Raw genomic sequence first — 12,046 nt, forward strand, 5'->3', positions numbered from 1 at the left:
CGGCTGGAGCTCTAACGGGCACATTGGGTCATAAGGTGGCTTTGAGGCTGAATGATATGGTCTGAGGATGATGAGCCAGAAGGAGAGAAGGCTCCTGGATCCTGGATGACCATGAAGCCACCAGCCCTGAACTTCCTTTGTATGAGAGGAATTAGGAGAAAGGCAAGCTGATGGGGGTGCTTCCCTAGGGTGATGGGGCCACTGGGGAGGTCACTGCCCAGACACCAGAGCACAAGTTCTCAGAACTTCCCTTGAGATAGGGATGGGATACTAAACGATGAGGGACAATGGGCAGGCATGAGTCCTCTGCTCTTACAGGATCCGACTTTCACTCGTCAGTTACAAGCCACCACCAAACGGCCTCCCTCTTCCTCCCCCATCTCTGCTTCCTCCTCCTCCTCAGCCCCAGATGATGGATACTTGGCTACATACAACTGAACCCCAAGAATGGGGGGAAAACACCCTAGAACCTGCCTTCTTACTTTCCCTTCCCCCTCCCACTGCGATGAGGCTTTTCCCTGCAGCCCTCAGGGACCTGGGCACAGAAATAGACAGGGACATACCAGAAAGAAATGGGCTTGAGATTATGGATTACCAATCCTTTTTTTTTTTTTTTTTAAGACAAAAGGATGCCAAACAAAATTCCCGATCACATTTTAATCCAAATTGGAGAGGTGGGCTCAAGCCTGGGAGACCAGTCTCTCTTATCTGAACTGGCAGAAGACCACTCTGGGGAAGGATATGTGATAAGGAAGCTCTCCTAAGGGCACACCAAGCCAAGACTGAAGAGGGGGCAGCTGCCACCCTCTTTGAGAAGTCATCCAAAGTAGACCAGCCTCTGCTCTTTCCCCCCAAAAGTAGCAACATCAAAGGAGACAGACCCTTCTGAAGGAGGTAAGCTTCCCCACCCTGCCAGCTCTAAAGACACATAAATCCTTACAGAATGAGCTCATCCAGAATTTCCCAGTGATGAATTAAAATTTAGGACCACCAAGCAGGACACATAAAAGTTCCAAAATCAAATATCACCACCACCCCCCGCACCCCACCCGCCCGCCGCAAGAAACACAAGTTTTTAAAGAGCAAAAGAAACAGGAGTCAGAGTGTTCTCCCAACTAAACACTTCTTCCACATGGAGATGTAGCCTATCTTCCCCACTCCCCCACCCTCAATTTTTTTCTTGAACTAAAAATACTCAACTTTATTAAACATATTGGGCCTAAGATTAAATAGCAAGAATTCTTTCAAATGACATTATTTTTTTTAAGTAAATAATGACCAAGGGATAGAGAATTCCAGATTTTTCCAATACAACATAAAGATGCCAGCACAAGATAGTACTGAAGGCCTGCGGGAGGAAAGAGCAATATGAGAGTCATCTGGAGCCCTATTTATACTCCAAGTGACAGTCATGACTAAACAAAAAAGCATCTGTATTCCCACAAATCTAGTTAGTATTTCTCATCTTCTGTTCACTTAGCCATCACCTCACAGGAAGAAGTTACAAAGCTTCACGGTAGATGTGGAAATGGAAGGTTTGATTAATTGCTCCTCTTGAATTACAACCTAATTAAAAACAGAACTGAAAAAGATAATTCAGAAGAAGCTTCAGGAAAAAAAGCTGGTTATTCCAAGATTAAAGAGGTCACTGGGAAAAAAAAAAGTAACCTTTCCAGCCATCACGCATGCCATTTATTCATGCCTTTTAAGGATACATTAGAAATGAAATGGTACAAAGGACTGCAAAAGCCTGACTGGATGATACGCTCAAGGCAGACATAGCTGGTTCTATTGTTAGTCCTGGGGCTTTGTACGGTCATGTTTTGTGGGTCTCTGGGGAGCCCAAGGCCACCCCGTTTGCCTCCAAAGGATACAAAGAGACCTGCAGCTCTCAAAACCGTCAGCTGTGAGAGCATGATCATCCTCTGGCTCAGAGGAAGCCAAAATCATCACTTGGTTTTTATGAGTATAGTCACTCAATGTCCAGCCAGGATTCCTTTTACACCCAAGAAAATGAAAACAATGAACTGAAGCTGGAGGTATCTCTACCCAAAGAAGAAAAGGGAAACCAGGGCAGTGAGGCTAAGAAGCTCAGCCACATGCAATTAGCTGCCCATCTCATCCACTGGGCAGTGGGATGGGGGGCACCTCGGAAAGCCAGTGACCTCACTGGACGTGATCCTCACCTCTCCGCTCTTCCCACCCCCACTGCCCAGCTGCACTGAGTCAGAGGAACATCACCCAGGACCCAGACTGCCCCCAGGATGAGGTCCTGAGGGTCAGGGACCAACCTCTGCCATCCAGACATGAGGGCATCCCAGCCATACCTGTGTTTCTGAGCTCCTGAGACAACTTCACTCTGTAATTTCTCCCTCATACTATTTTTTTCTTTCACAAATTTTATTGGAGAATAGTTGATTTCCAATGTTGTGTTAGTTTCAGGTGTACAGCAAAGTGAATCAGTTATGCATATACATATATCTACTCTTTTTAAGATTCTTTTCCCATATAGGTCATTAAAGAGTATTGAGTAGAATTCCCTGGGCTACACAGTAGGTAATTAATTAGTTAACTGCTTTACATATAGTAGTGTGTATATGTCAATCCCTATCTTCCAATTTATCCCTACCTCACACTGATCAGAATGGTCATCATTAAAAAAGCTATAACAACAAATGCTGGGCAGGGTGTGGAGAAAAGAAAATCCGCCTACACTGTTGGTGGGAACGTAAATTGGTACAGCCACTATAGAGAACAGCATGCTGCTGCTGCTGCTGCTAAGCCACTTCAGTCGTGTCTGACTCTCTGCGACCCCACAGACAGCAGCCCACCAGGCTCCCCCGTCCCTGGGATTCTCCAGGCAAGAACACTGGAGGGGGTTGCCATTTCCTTCTCCAATGCGTGAAAGTGAAAAGTGAAAGTGAAGTCGCTCAGTCGTGTCTGACCCTCCGCGACCCCCTGGACTGCAGCCTATCAGACTCCTCTGTCCATGGGATTTTCCAGGCAAGAGTACTGGAGTGGGCTGCCATTGCCTTCTCCAGAGAACAGCATGAAGGTTACTTAAAAAACTAAATACAGGGACTTCCCTGGTTGCCCAGTGGTTAAGAATCTGCCTTGCCAATACAGGGGATGTGGGTTTGATCCCTGGTCAAGGAACTAAGATCCCACATGCTGCGGGGCAACTAAGCCCAGCATACCACAACTACTGAGACCACGTGCCATAGTGAAGAGTCCACACATTGCAATGAAAGACCCTACATGCTGCAGCTAAGACCCGATGCAGCCAAAAATAAATAAAATAAATATTAAAAAAAGACTAAATACAGAACTACTGCACGATCCAGCAATCCCCCTCCCGGGCATATATCTGGGTGAAAAAACATAACTGGAAAAGATCCATGCTTTCCAAAATGCAGTGCAGCACTACTCAAAATAGCCAAGACATGGAAACGAAATGTCCATCAACAGTGGAATGGATAAAGAAGATGTGGTACATATAGACAATGGAATATTACTCAGCCATAAAAATGAATGAAACAATGCCATCTGCAGCAAAATGGATGGACCCAGAGATTATCACACTGAGTGAAGTGAGTCAGACAAAGACTGTTATCATGTGCTATCACTTATACGCTTCAAACTTCTTTTCAAGCAAGAACTGTGGCTGGGGCCACGTGCCCGGCTCTCATGGGCACTCCTGCCCCATGAAGCCTTGCCCCTTCTTCAGTCCCCACCTCAACTTCTCCAACAGGACTTCTGATAGACAGTGACCGTGAGTGGGACTTCTCCTGTCCTCCCTCACGTTGAACTGAGATCCCTCATAACTGGAGGGATCTCTCATAAATGGAGAGCTCAACATGTAGGCATAACTTTCAACACGTGCCCACTTTCCCCCAGTAAAGGGAAAAAACAATCAGGAGTCCCCATCCACAGGAAGTGCATAGCAGGAAGGCTATGCGTATTCCTATCAAAAGACATTAAGAGGTTGCCCTAGATCAAGGTCAAATTTAAACTTTTATGCCCCCTGCTTCCTCAACATTGTGTCCTGCTGGAGAAGGGCTTTGTTACCTTTTGTCCTTCCTGGAGGAGAGGTCCTTGAGACAAAGATGTGGCCTGTTTGCTTCTTTGACCCTGCCCTGGAGACCAGTAGGTACTACACAAACAGAAGCAGAATTAAAGGCCCCTGAGGGCCCGCTGGCTCTGGACTGCCGGGCAGTGAGCCTCCCCTAGGCATGGTTAACGCTCCTCTCTCTTCTTTTGACTCTAGGTTTTTTGGGGTGGGGACATATTATTTCCAGATAGTAAAAAAAAAAAAAAAAAACTAGGGAACTTTCCTGGAGGTCCAGTGGTTAAGACCCCTTGCTTTCACTGTAAGGGGCACAGGTTCCATCTTTTGTCAGGGAACTAAGATCCCACATGCTAAATTGCAAGGTAAAGAAACAAAAAAATTGCACCCATCCCCCTCACCCTATACTTAATTATGACCACCTTGATCTTTTATCAGAATAAAAAATAACTTAAGTTTTAATAACTTGCTTCCATGGTGCTCGAAGCACTTTCCAGACAGCCCCCACCCACTCTGAGGAGCAGACACTCACTGGTTGGGATGGTCCACACAGGGCTTTTCTGCAGCTGTACTTTGCCACCCAGACTTGGATAGCCCCAGAGATTCAACAGAACAGCGCAGCTCCCAGGGTAGGCAGCCAGGCTCTGGGGTCAAACTGGGTCTGGGGCCTGCTTCACTGCTTTCTACTCATAGAGCTTAGGCAAAGTCACTTGTCTCTCTGGGCCCCAGTTTCCCTGTGAATAAAGGGGGTGATGACAGCCAGCCCTTCACGGGGCTGCCGTGAGGACTAGCAGAGAGCTGGGTAAAGAGCTTCTAGCAGTGCCTGGATGGGGCGAGCATTCAGCAACTATCATATATCATCATCAGTGTTATTTCTGTGACTCTCATTACTTTCAGTGGCTTCTCAGGTGACTCATTAAAGAACCCATCTGCCAATGCAGGAGACACAGGTTCGATCCCTCAGCTGGGAAGATTCCCTGGAGAAGGAAATGGCTACCCACCTAGTATTCTTGCCTGGGAAAATCCATGGACAGAGGAGCCTAGTAGCTACAGTTCATGGGGTCGCAAAGAGCCAGACACGACTGAGCAACTGAGCACGCATGCACGCACAATACCTTCAGTTACCCATAAACAGGAGACAGCAGAGAAAGTCAAAGGAAACAGGAGCCTGAGCAACATACCAGCAGATGTGGGTCTGTGGACCATGTCGTTACACAGCCGCTGAAGGCCTGCTGGCCACCTGTGGACCCCTACTCCTCACGGTGCTCTGAGCCACCCTATGCCCAGGAATAGGATATGCTAGAATCTGCTACTGACAAACAGGAGTGTGGGAGCATGAGCTATACCAGAGACATGTGGTGAGGGTCTAGGGCGGGGGTGACAGCAGCCTCCAGTGGCATCAACTTCCTCCAGAAAGAGCCTCACCAATGGAAATCCCTTACCAAATGTCCAAAAGCAACTGTGTCCAGCAGTCTGACTCCCTAGCCTTGACTCAGAGGAGCTGAATCCAAGGACACAGTCGCTGTGCAAAAAGACCCTTGAAGGCAGGTCCAGGGCGAGGTCCTCTGGAAGATTCTGAGAATGTGCGCCAGCACGTTACAGTAAGTCTGGAATAGGGGCTTCCATTCGGCTGGGGTCCCGATGCCTATGTAGACCCACTCTCCACTGTGACTTCAGACCTGAGCTTCCAGGAGAGGGGAGTGGATCTCCACCCCTGGGAAACCTTCCCCATGCACTGAAGGGATGCAGCTGTGAAGCCTGTGACCTTAAGAGGTCTGCACAGTTAACTGTCCCCACTCTGATGGGCAATGGCTGTAAAACATCAGAGATCCTTCCAAAGGCTTCATAAGGAATCCACTCTGGGGCTAAGAAGAGACAACTTAGGATGTTTAAGAAAAGGTAACTACATCCCAGGGGGAGTTCAACAGCTTTATAGCTTATTGGTTGAAATCCTGAGTTTTAATTTCAGATTGGATCTTAATGGAACAATCCTTGGCTGCAAGAACTGGATGAATATGGAAAAACAGGAAAGAATAATAGGGAAAAAATCAGCAAAGGTGACTCTTGGGACTGATATTTTATTGCACCACGCTTGATCCTAACCCAAAGGTCAAAAAGCAATAGGATTTTACTCTTTACTTAACCTGGAGCTTCTTCAAGTATTATTCGAAGTTAGGTCGTTCTGAGGATATGAAGAGGATTGAAAAATCAGAGAGCACTTACTTCGGAGGGGAGTGGCAAACAAAAAGGAAATACACTGTTAACAGTCTTAAAAGAAATACCTACCCTATGAAGAATCCCAGCACCGAAAATAAACTTCACATAAATGTAAAATAAACTTTTACGAGCAATCTTCTCCGGGTGCTGATATTTTTTTTCTTCCCATCTGACTTAAATACAAGCCAGGCAGGATGTTGACTGAGGTGAACTTTTCACTTTTAGATAGTAAATGGAATGTTGTAGGTCCTGTGCTATATATAAATAAATCTTAAAATGGTCTTCAATAAGGTCAAATTCTCAACAGGATGAGACTGTATGCAGAGTCCGAGACTTCTCATGCGAAGTGTGCAGAAGGCCTGCTCACCCTGCCCCACTCCAAGGCCATCTGAACAAATATTTGTGGGGTGGCTGGGCTTCCCTGGTGGCTCAGATGGTAAAGAATCCACCCGCAATGCAGGAGACCTAGGTTCAATTCCTGGGTTGGGGAGATCCCCTGGAGGAGGGCATGGCTGCCGACTCCAGTATTCTTGCCTGGAGAATCCCATGGACAGAGGAGCCTGGCAGGCTACGGTCCATAGATAGGGTCGCACAGAGTCAGACACGACTGAAGTGACTTAGCATGTATGGTGACCCAGAATCCCTTTCTTCCCCCAGCACCACTTTCTTCCACCACTTCCACCATGTTCCAACTGACCCGACTGTCCATTCAGGAGCCTCACCTATGACCCCCTATTCTGAGAACACATCCCATTCTCTACTGTCACTGTAAACATGGATTCCCTTCCTTGAAGTCATCTGCTTTTTTATAGTGCATCCTCCCACTGTGTGGTCAGCTCTGTGTTCCTTCCCCTTGAATTTGAGCAGCTGTGACTGCCTTGAACAGCAGAAGTGATGTTCTGTGACCATAAGACTAGATAATAAAAATGCATGTGCTTCCACTCAGCTCTGTTGAGACTCTCTCTAGGAACAAGGCTGCCACGCTGGGAGGAAGCCCAGCACCTTGAGAGGTCACAGGCAGGTGTCCTGGCTGGTAGTCCACCTGAGGGTCCTGCCCCTGCCAGGTGCTGGCCAGACATGTGAGGGAAGGTCCTGGACCTGGGCATCTCCCCACTGAGGCTCTAACAAGCCCTCCCCCTCTGCTCAATCTGAACAACCCACAGAATCCACAAGCAAAACAAAATAGTTGTTTCAGACCCTGAGGGTTTGAAGCAGTGTGTTACGCAGCAAGAGCAACCAGCCTACCACATCTTTGTAAAGAGAATCACAAATTTGAATGTGAAGCCCAAGTCACAATCAAGCCAGGTGTCACACACATGGGAAAAGGCTAGTATCAGAGGAAGAGAGGAGTTTACAATCCCACCAGTGGTTTAACCTCACAGGAGCCTGGGCCAGTCACTCCTCTGAAGTCTTCAGAGTATGAACTATAAAATGGAACTAACAGAACCTAATAAGACCATTGCAGGGATCAGTGAGACCCAGTACACAAAGGCTCTTTGATGCGTGAGGCATTATTAACATCACATGTGAGGTCCTTTCAATATCTCATATATCTTCCTTTTAGACATATGAATCTCATGACTCCACAAAACCTGTAAAGGTATGTTGAAATCGTAGAATGAGATGTGGTGATGAAAGCGGCAGCAGGTAAAAGCTCAGATGAGGCTTAACGAATTTCCTAACTGTACCATTCTTCCTCCTTCCAGCCGACTCTTCTCCAGTAGACTGGTAGCCTCTACAATGGGTAGGTAGGAAAACTATGAATTCTATTCCTAAAAGTGTGCATACACAAACAGCATGCTTTCCTGGTGATTCCACGGCTCCAGGTTTACAGTGACAATAAAAGAGGTTGACTTTTTTCTATAAGTGCAATTCTAATTGCATGACATGTATCACCTTATTTAGTCCTCCTAGCAATCGTATTAAATAGGTTCTAATATTAGCCCAATTTTATAGGTGAGGAAACTAAAGTACACGGAGATCATATCACACAGTGACGAGGCAGCAAAACCTGAATTCAAACACCAGGCACTGTAAAGCAGGGTCCCACACTGACCACTGCACCGCAAGGCTTCCTCAAGGCAGTGTTCTTGAGGGTAAAACATGAACTCCCATCCAGTTCATTTCCTATCTAATCACTGGGAACTTATAATACAAAGTCCTCTTAATAATATTCTACCACTCAAACCGCTTTAAAGAAAGTGAAAGAAAGTGAAGTCGCTCAGTCGTGTCCAACTCTTTGCGACCCCATAGACTGTAACCTACCAGGCTCCTCCCTCCATGGGATTCTCCAGGCAAGAGTACTGGAGGGGGTTGCCATTTCCCTCTCCAGGGGATCTTCCCGACCCAGGGATCGAACCTGGGTCTCCCGCATTCCAGGCAGACGCTTTTAACCTCTGAGCCACCAGGGATACAAGGAAATGATAAAAAGGACTTTCAACAAGAACTCAGCAGACACGTTTTCTCTTCCACCTGGACTCCATGTCTGAAGTACCTGTTGGTGTGTTCAGAGTCCCCGGACAGGTTTACACCTCAGGACCCAGCAGCTTCCCGATGGTCATTCATGGGCCACCTTGTACAGCTCAGATTCGAGTGATATTCTGAGGCAGCACTCAACAGGTTACCCACATAACTTATAAACCCCCAGGAGTCTCTCCAGCTCAGAAGCCATGTGGCAGGCATTTGGTTCTCTTCTCTAACAAAAAAATGCTGTGTCATTAGACACCCTTTTGAATTTTTGAGACTGAAGGACAAGCAGAAGAAATGAATGAGATAAAGAATGATGGGTCCTTGGATGGTCAGCTGTGAATGGGACAGGATGCTCCCCTGTCATCTTCCAGCTGTGGGATCTGCTTGGCACCTCATGTCTACAGAAGCAGTAAACAGACCCCCTCCTCACGATCCGGACCTCCTTTGCAGTCTAGATCAAAGGACCAGTGGCATCACCATCCCAGGAAGCAGTCAGATGCTTCCAGCACCCACCTTCCAGCTCCCACCCCAAACCCACTGAACCAGAAACCATGTTTAACAAGTCCTGCAGGTGACTCTGCTACCCACTAAAATATAAGAACCATTCATCTCAAGTGAGAGCCACAGATGTGAGTCTCACAGCCACATAAGGGCTCTGGTTCACTTTGGCTGAGTCCTGGTGCCCTCTCTGACTAATGTTTACACAGTACTCCCAGCCCCTTAAATCAGATCACACTCAGGACCCTTCTGAGGTTTCCAGGTGGTTTTGTGGGATGGACTCGGCCTTCTTGTCCAATCGTCTTGATCAATCATTTCATTCATTGAACCCAAGCTCCAGGCAACACAGGTATGGTCTTGTGAGACCCCCAAGCACAGTTCAGATCTTGCATGCTCTCCCAAGCTTGTAGACAACTCATGCTGTGACACGCTGCGTCCAGTTGACCACCCTGCCCAGGGCTGACACCTGGCCAGACAGCAGCTGCTCTGGACACTCTGTGCTGCTGTGTACCCGCTTCTGCCCTTAGCAAGTGCCTTTGATGAGATGTTTTCCATCAGCCAGTCCTCCCAGGGTCCACCCACTGGGCCTGTTCTTCTGCTGTAATTATCACATCAGCAACCCATTCCAGTGTTCTTGCCTGGAGAATCCCAGGGATGGGGGAGCCTGGTGGGCTGCCATCTATGGGGTCGCAAAGAGTTGGACACGACTGAAGCGACTTAGCAGCAGTAGCAGTAGCAGCATGAATAGTTGATTTGTTTGACAAAGGTTTGATCAATTCTTACCACCAAACTGACGGATTATTTTATAAATCAAATCTGATGAAGTGATCATTGTCTACAGTGGTCCGATTTTCAAGTTAAGGAAAACACTTACACTTTATAGACAATATAAAATAAAAACTTAAAAAATTATCACTCTCAAATTGATATTTCCTTCTCAGAAAAAGTGGGCCATGTCTCTGTCCAGAATTTGTTTCTTAGGAAATTGCAGAGCATGATGAACCTACTACGCAAGAGGCCCATTGCTGCTGCATACCGTCCTAGCATCCAACACAAACAGCTGAGCCCTAATTTGAATCACTGACTCAGGGCTTTCTGGTTCCATCCACCTCTCACCACAGGAGTCTCATAACTTGATTCTCACCCAGCACTACTTTGGGGATATTCTTTTCTAACATCATCTCATCTCTTGTGAGACCCCCAAGCACAGCTCAGATCTTGCATGTTCTCCCAAGCTTGTAGACAACTCATGCTGTGACACGCTACAACCAGTTGACTGCCCAGCCCAGGGCTGACCCCTCTACTCTCCACAAGTATTCCATTTCATTCTTGTTTCCCTTTTGCAATTAAAAAGAGAAAGGACCAAAATAATAGTCTGTATTTTCAGAAACTGAAGGAATCCCTCAAAGATCAAAGTTTGCTTTGGTGAAAAGGTCAGATGTTCTCAGTGGTCCTAACCAAGGTCAGTAACAGAGGTAGATCTTTCTCCCTGAGGAATCTACCATGTCCCCTGATTGGGCTTATAATGAAATATCCTAAAGCCAGTCTGACAGATAATACCAAAGAGTGACAGAAAGGGGAAGGGAGCTACCTGCTAGACACCAGCAACCCACATCTAGCCACTTCCAGAAACACAGTTTCTGTGTGGTTCCAAAGCAAACTGCAAAACAATCGGGTCCCCAAGCTGCTCACTGCAATTCACAGCAATATCATACTGCCACTCCTGTCCCAAAGGGTCCCTCCCAGCAAGAGATCCAGTGTGTGAATCTTCTGGACACTCAACATGTAGGAACAGCAACAGCCAGAATAGCACACAGAACTCCAGAGCTGTCCAGCAAAAGCTGCCAAGCACTTGAGAGGTGCATCCTGTTTGGTCTTTGCTGGACCTCGCAGAGGTGGTCAACCAAGGCCAAGAGTGGCCAAGTTCGGGGAAGAAATGCTGAGACTCTGGTTGGGTGGGGTGGGGGGGGGGGGTCAAGGCAGTGGCTTTGGGACATGGCAAAGTTACTAGCCAACCCCACTTCCAGGGAGCTAGTTGTTCATAACTGCATGATCCTCAGAGAGTTGAAAACCTCTCACTGGCATGACTCACAGATACACGTTCTCCAGGAAACCCTCAGCAGCACCAACATTTTGTCAATATCATAAGTTAGAGGCCAAATCCAACCTGGCTTCATGCTCAGCAAGTACTTGGTCCCCGGGAGCCCACAGTCTGTCACACCGAGGTTTCTCCCATGCATATAAACACCATGCCACAGGGCCTTTGCTCATGCTGTGCCCCCACCCCCAGCAAACACCAACCCAGCTCCAGTGACTCAGTTCCTCTCTCAAACTTGCATCCTTCTGGCCTCCTGGCCTTATTGTTGTTTAGTCGCTCAGTGGTGTCTGACTCTTTGTGACCCCCTGGACTGCAGCATGCCAGACTTCCCTGTCCTTCACTGTCTCCCAGAGTTTGCTCAAACTCACGTCCTTTGGGTTGATGATGCCATCCAACCATCCCATCCTCTGCTGCCCCTTCTTCTCCTGCTCTCAGTCTTTCCCAGCATCAGGGTCTTTTCCAGTGAGTCAGCTCTTTGCATCAGGTGGCCAAGATACTGGAGTTTCAGCTTCAGCATTAGTCCTTCTAATGAATATTCAGGGTTGATTTCCTTTAGAATTGACTGGTTTGATTTGCTTGCATGCAGTCCAAGGGGCTCTCAAGAGGCTTCACCACAGTTTAAAAGCATCAGTTCTTCAGCACTCAGCCTTATTTATGGTCCAATTTCTTTATCACAACCATACATGACTACTGGAAAC

At 47.2% G+C, this 12,046-nt stretch overlaps 1 protein-coding gene and 1 non-coding gene across 2 annotated transcripts in view; both read right to left on the reverse strand.

Moving 5' to 3' along the window:
• Positions 1-12,046, reverse strand: part of ITGA9 (integrin subunit alpha 9) — a 367,824-nt gene that overhangs the window by 240,699 nt on the left and 115,079 nt on the right. The gene's annotated exons all lie outside the window — the stretch shown is intronic.
• TRNAS-GGA lies at positions 8,622-8,694 on the reverse strand. The gene has a single exon. It is a non-coding gene; the product is annotated as a tRNA-Ser (tRNA).

The sequence above is a fragment of the Oryx dammah genome, unplaced genomic scaffold (assembly GCF_014754425.2).
Source record: "Oryx dammah isolate SB20612 unplaced genomic scaffold, SCBI_Odam_1.1 HiC_scaffold_9, whole genome shotgun sequence".
Lineage (NCBI taxonomy): Eukaryota > Metazoa > Chordata > Mammalia > Artiodactyla > Bovidae > Oryx > Oryx dammah.